Source organism: Hylobates moloch, unplaced genomic scaffold (genome assembly GCF_009828535.3).
Source record: "Hylobates moloch isolate HMO894 unplaced genomic scaffold, HMol_V3 SCAFFOLD_16, whole genome shotgun sequence".
In the NCBI taxonomy this organism is placed as follows: domain Eukaryota; kingdom Metazoa; phylum Chordata; class Mammalia; order Primates; family Hylobatidae; genus Hylobates; species Hylobates moloch.
Window position 1 is genome coordinate 59,764,875 of NW_026652291.1, and position 6,752 is coordinate 59,771,626.

General features: G+C 41.2%; 1 non-coding gene across 1 annotated transcript; it reads right to left on the reverse strand.

The window, feature by feature from the left end:
• Positions 1-4,551: 4,551 nt before the first annotated feature.
• On the reverse strand, positions 4,552-4,620 carry LOC116456470 (small nucleolar RNA SNORD41). The gene has a single exon (XR_004244698.1). It is a non-coding gene; the product is annotated as a small nucleolar RNA SNORD41 (small nucleolar RNA).
• Between the last annotated feature and the right edge of the window lie 2,132 nt (positions 4,621-6,752).

Sequence of the window (6,752 nt, forward strand, 5' to 3'; positions counted from 1 at the left end):
TTGATATTTTTAGTAGAGACGGGGTTTCACCAAGTTGGTCAGGCTGGTCTCAAACTCCTGACCTCATGATCCGCCCGCCTCAGTCTTCCAAAGTGCTGGGATTACAGGTGTGAGCCACCGTGCCCAGCCAGTCTCAACTAAAAATACAAAATTAGCCCAGCCAGTCTCAACTAAAAATACAAAATTAGCCAGACGTCGTGATGCATGCCTGTAATCCCAGCTACCCAGGAGGCTGAGGCAGGAGAATCGCTTGAACCCGCAAAGCGGAGGTTGCGGTGAGCCGAGATCACGCCATTGCACTCCAGCTTGGGCAACAAGAGTGAAACTCTGCCTCAAAAAAGAAAAAAGAAACCATTATCTGATTGGCATCAGGTTGAAAGTGTTATTGTCAGTAGAAAGGAATGTCTGGGTTACAATGAGGGGTTGTGTAAACCAAGGTTTTATCCTGCACTTGAAGCATCCAGGTAGCGGGCTTCTGAGAGAGTAGATTGTAAATGTTTCTGATCAGACTTAAGATCTGTGTTGGTCAATGCTGGTCGGGCTTTTCCTGAATTCCAAAAGGGAAGAGGGTATAATGAGGCATTTCCGACCCTCTTTTCCCTCATGGCCTGAGCTAGTTTTTCAGGTTAATTCTGGAATGCCCTTGGCCAAGAGGAGGGGTCCATTCAGATGGTTGGGGGGGGTCTTAGAATTTTATTTCTGATTTACACTTCCATTGCCAGAACCCATTCAGAAGCCAGGGGGCATGTAGTTTCATGTGATATGAGTCAGAGAGGGTAAGAGCAGAAAAGGATTTGGGAGCATCCAGGCAAATGGCCAGTTCATGGATGTATCCATTTATGTCTGTGGCACTGCCCTGCCCTTTCCCCACTTCCCTGCTCAGAATCCCCAAAATCTTTCGTTTTCTCCACTTCACGTTCTGCATTCCAGTCATCACCTGGTCTGCAGTCCTTTTCCCCTAAAAGGGCTCCAATATATCTCCATTTCCATCACATTGGCCAGCTTAATTCTGGCCCTCCTCACTGCAGATATTATTGCCGTATTCTCTTCCTAACTTGGCTTGAACCTCCAGTTTTTATCTGCTACTGTCCCTTTTACGTGATCTATTCCAAGAGTTACCAAACTATGGCCAATCGGCCAAATCTAGCCCACCACCTGTTCTTGTACATCAAGGGTTTTTTAATTGATATATAATAGTTGTTCATCTTTGGGGGGTACGTGTGTTATTTTCATACCTGTATACAATGTGTAATGATCAAATCAGTATAATTTGGATATCCTTCACCTCAAACATTTATCTTTTCTTTGTGTTGGGAACATTGCAATTTTCCTTGTACATAAGTTCTATTGGTACACTGAGTTAAAGGAAAAACTTCAGCCGAATTAAATGTAAAAGAGTTAATTGAGCAAAAAAATGATTCATGAATCAGACAGCCTCCCGAGCTAGAGTAGCCTCAGAGACTCTAAAGCAGCCACATGGTGGAAGATTTATGGGCAGAAAAAGGAAAGTGACATACAGAAAATGGAAATGAGGTACAGAAACAGCTGGATTGGTTGTAGCTCGGCATTTGCCCTATTTGAACACAGTTTGAACAGTTGGCCATGTTTGATTGGCCGAAACAGTGATTGGCACAAGAGTAGGCTACAGTCCGTTTACAATTCCATTTAGGTTGTAGTTCACAATGTACAAAGAAACCTTTAGGCTGAACTTAAAATATGTAAGAAGGTAGCTTTAGCTTAAACCTGAGATTTAGCAGCTGCCATGCTCATTCATTAGTTATTGTCTGTCACTGCTTTCACATTATAATGACAGAGTTCAGTATTTGCAACAGAGACCATATGCATGCCCCAAAATATTTACTTTCTGGTCCTTTACAGAAAAGTTTGCTGATCCCTGAAATTAAACTGACACTAATCCATTCTTTTTTTTTTTTTTTTTTTTGAGACATAGTTTCACTGTTGTCTTCCAGGCTGTAGTGCAATGGCGAGGCTCATTGCAACCTCCGCCTCCCAGGTTCAAGCGATTCTCCTGCCTCAGCCTCCCGAGTAGCTGGGATTACAGGCACCCATTATCATGCCCAGCTAATTTTTGTATTTTTAGTAGAGACAGGGTTTCACCATGTTAGCCAGGCTGATCTCCAACTCCTGACCTCAAGTGATCCACCCGCCTCGGCCTCCCGAAGTGCTGGGATTACAGGCATGAGCCACTGCACCTGGCCCACCAATCCATTCTGTTACCAAACTAATCTTCCTAAAATACCCTTCCTATGGCCGGGCACAATGGCTCATGCATCTAATCCCAGCACTTTGGGAGGCCGAGGCAAGCAGATTACAGTTCAGGAGTTTGAGACCAGCCTGGCCAACATGGTGAAACCTATCTCTATTAAAAATACAAAAATTAGCCAGGTGTGGTGGTGCATGTCTGTAGTCCCAGCTACTCAGGAGGTTGAGGCAAGAGAATCACTTGAACCCGGGAGGCAGAGGTTGCAGTGAGTCGAGATCATGCCACTGCACTCTAGCCTGAGCGACAGAGTGAGACTCCGTCTCAAAAAAAATAATAAAAATAAATGGCCAGGTGCTGTGCCTCATGCCTGTAATCCCAGCACTTTGGGAGGCTGAGGCCAGTGGATCATCTGATGTCAGCAGTTTGAGACCAGCATGGCCAACATGGGGAAACCCCGTCTCCATTAAAAATACAAAATTAGCCGGGCATGGTGGTGCACGCCTGTAATCCCAGCTACTCGGGAGGCTGAGGCAGGAGAATCACTTGAACCCAGGAGGTGGAGGTTGCAGTGAGCCGAGATTGTGCCACTGCACTCCAGCCTGGGCAACAGAGCAAGACTCCGTCTCAAAATAATAATAATAATAATAATAATAATAATAATAATAATAATAATAATAATAAAAATAAATAAAATGCCCTTCCTCGTGTCATTTTCCTGCCTTCAAGTCATTCCTTATGTCTACCCAAAGTCCACAGCTTGTCATGATTCAATGTTTTCCCAAACTTGATGCCATATTAAATCAATATTTAAATCAACGATTTCATGAGACAGTCAATATATCTTAATACAATGCCCAGTACACAGTGAACAATCAATAATTAAGGTATCATTGAAGTTATTTCACCTACCCTCCTATTGCCATTTGCCACGTATCTTTCTACTCTAGTCAGGTTTGCCCCAGTTTTTGTGTCTGTATTACCAATAATATACCAATTACCTTTTAAACTAGTGTATAGGTTGAATTGTGTCTTCCCAAAATTTGTATAAGTCCTAAGCCTCAGTACTTGAGAATGTGACTATATTTGAAGATAAGGTCTTTAAAGCATTGCTTAAGTTAAAATGAGGTGCTCTGTTTTTATTTCAGGGTGGGCCCTAATCCAATATCACTGGTGTCCTTGTAAGAAGGAGAAACCAGAAACACGTGCAGACAGAGGGAAAATCATGTGAAGACAGACTGGGAAAGTAGCCACCTGCAAACCAAGGAATCAGGCCTCAGAAGAAACCAGGCCTACTGGTACCTTGATCATGGACTTCTAGCCTCCAGAACTATGAGAAAATAAATTTCTGTTGTGTAAGCAACCAAGTGCATGGTATTTTGGTATGGCAGCTCTAGCAAACTAATACAAATATTATCTAAGAGAATAAACAAAATACGTAATCATTACGATAAATGTTAAAATTACAGAAAAATATAAAGATGGAAATAAAAATCACCTATAATTCCATCAACAAGTGATAACCATCATAAAATATTTGGAGGCCAGGCATGGTGGCTCATGCCTGTAATCCGAGAAATTTGGGAGGCTGAGGTATAAGGATCACTTGAGCCCAGGAGTTCGAGACCAGCCTGGGCAACACAGGGAAACCCTGTCTCTATAAAATAAATAAATAAATTATATTAAAGTAAATAAAATGTTTGGAGTATTTTTTTCTAGGCTTTTTTTCTAAGATATGCATATTTTTTTCATTTTCACAAGATTACCATCATAATGTACTTACAGTTTTATATTCTGCTTCTTTTACATAATTATGACATTTTTCTTTTTTTTTTTTTTTTTTGAGACGGAGTCTTGCTCAGTTACCCAGGCTGGAGTGCAGTGGCACGATCTCGGCTCACTGCAACCTCCACCTTCCAGGTTCACGCCATTCTTCTCCCTCAACCTCCCGAGTAGCTGGGACTACAGACGCCCGCCACCACGCCCAGCTAATTTTTTTGCGTGTTTTTAGCGGAGACAGGGTTTCACCATGTTAGCCAGGATGGTCTCGATCTCCTGACCTCATGATCCACCCGCCTCAGCCTCCCAAAGTGCTGGGATTACAGGCGTGAGCCACCGTGCCCGGCCTCAACATTTTTATTTCATCATGGACATTTTACCACCTTGTTATCCAAAACATGTTTTGAAATGGCTACGTATTGTTCTATTGAATGAATACAGCCTAAGTCATTTCTATTCCCCTATTGATTAAAATGTCGGTTGTTTCCATTTTTAACCATTTTATTTATTTTTCTTTATTTTTATACATTTTTGTCTTTTTTGACTCACCTCAGGATCAGCCAGTACGAATACGAGAGGAATCAGTGTCACACAACAGTCACAGTTGTCATCACTTCCCTCCAATTTTCATCTTTTTTGGAGGTTGGTTGGTTTGTTTGTTTGTTTGTTTGAGACAGAGTCTCCCTCTACTGCCCAGGCTGGAGTGCAGTGGTGTGATCTAGGCTCACAGCAACCTCCGCGTCCTGGGTTCAAGCAATTATCCTGTCTCAGCCTCCTGAGTAGCTGGGACTAGAGGCACATGCCACCACACCCAGCTAATTTTTGTATTTTCATTACAGACGGGGTTTCACCATATTGGTCGGGCTGTTCTCGAACTCCTGACATCAGGTGATCCACCTGCCTCGGCCTCCCAAAGTGCAGGGATTACAAGCGTGAGCCACCGCGTCTGGCCGATTTTCAATATTTTAAATAACACTGTAACGAACCTCTATGACTATAACTGTGATTAATTTCCTACGTGGAAATCATTATAAAGGAATTACAGATTAAACTTTATTGCAAGCCAGTCTTCACAGTGTCCTCCACATACCCCACTCATCACTGCTTCCAGGCCTGCTGTCTTGCTCCCTCTGCCTGGAAGCACCAACCAAAATCTCACCAACACTCCTCCTTCATAAATGTCCCCTGACTGTTGTGACCCCATATCAATTTCACCCTCACAGTTACCCTGTATTTTGTTACCTCAAACTTCATTACACACTCTACTTAAAAGTACTTTAATCATGTCATATATAGGTATTTTCTCCATATCTAGACTATAAATTCCTCAGGCTTCTTTTTTTTTTTTTTTTTTTTTTTTTTATCCTGGAGTATTAAACACTTTTTTCTAAATTTTACCAAAAAAAAAAAAAACATGAAAAACCCATGTTTTAAAATAAATATATATTTGTTTAAAAGGAAGATTAAATAGAACTACTGGTATCATACTGTCTACCCAAAGTGGTTTTACATTCATTACAGTGATTTCTTAGAATGTTTGATATTAAACATAATTTAAGAATATTAGCAATGGCAACAAAAGCCAAAATAGACAAATGGGATCTAATTAAACTAAAGAGCTTCTGCACAGCAAAAGAAACTACTACCAGAGTGAACAGGCAACCTACAGAATGGGAGAAAATTTTTGCAATCTACCCATCTGACAAAGGGCTAATATCCAGAATCTACAAAGAACTTAAACAAATTTACAAGAAAAAATCAACCCCATAGAAAAGTGGTCAAAGGATATGAACAGACACTTCTCAAAAGAAGACATTTATGCAGCCAACAGACACATGAAAAAATGCTCATCATCACTTGTCATCAGAGAAATGCAAATCAAAACCACAGTGAGATACCATCTCACACCACTTAGAATGGCAATTATTAAAAAGTCAGGAAACAACAGGTGCTGGAGAGGATGTGGAGAAATAGGAACACTTTTACACTGTTGGTGGGACTGTAAACTAGTTCAACCATTGTGGAAGACAGTGTGGCGATTCCTCAAGGATCTAGAACTAGAAATACCATTTGACCCAGCCATCCCATTACTGGGTATATACCCAAAGGATTATAAATCATGCTGCTGTAAAGACACATGCACACGTATGTTTATTGCGGCACTGTTCACAATAGCAAAGACTTGGAACCAACCCAAATGTCCATCGATGATAGACTGGATTAAGAAAATATAGCACATATACGCCGTGGAATACTATGCAGCCATAAAAAAGGATGAGTTCATGTCCTCTGTAGGGACATGGATGAAGCTGGAAACCATCATTCTCAGCAAACTATCACAAGGACAGAAAACCAAACACCGCATGTTCTCACTCATAGGTGGGAATTAAACAATGAGAACACTTGGACACAGGGCAGGGAACATCACACACCAGGGCCTGTTGTGGGGTGGGGGGAAGGTGGAAGGATAGCATTAGGAGAAATACCCTACATAAATGACGAACCCATTAGGGTTCAGCAAACCAACATGGCACATGTATACATGTGTAACAAACCTGCACGTTGTGCACATGTACCCTAGAACTTAAAGTATAATAATAAAAAAAAGAACAAAAAAAGAATATTAGGCCCCATGAGGGATAAATATTGACTTATGTGTATCTCTATTGCCTAGAATAGTACCAGATATATAATGGGCACTTGATAAATATTTTGTAGAATAAATAAATGTTGAATGATGAATGACCTTTTA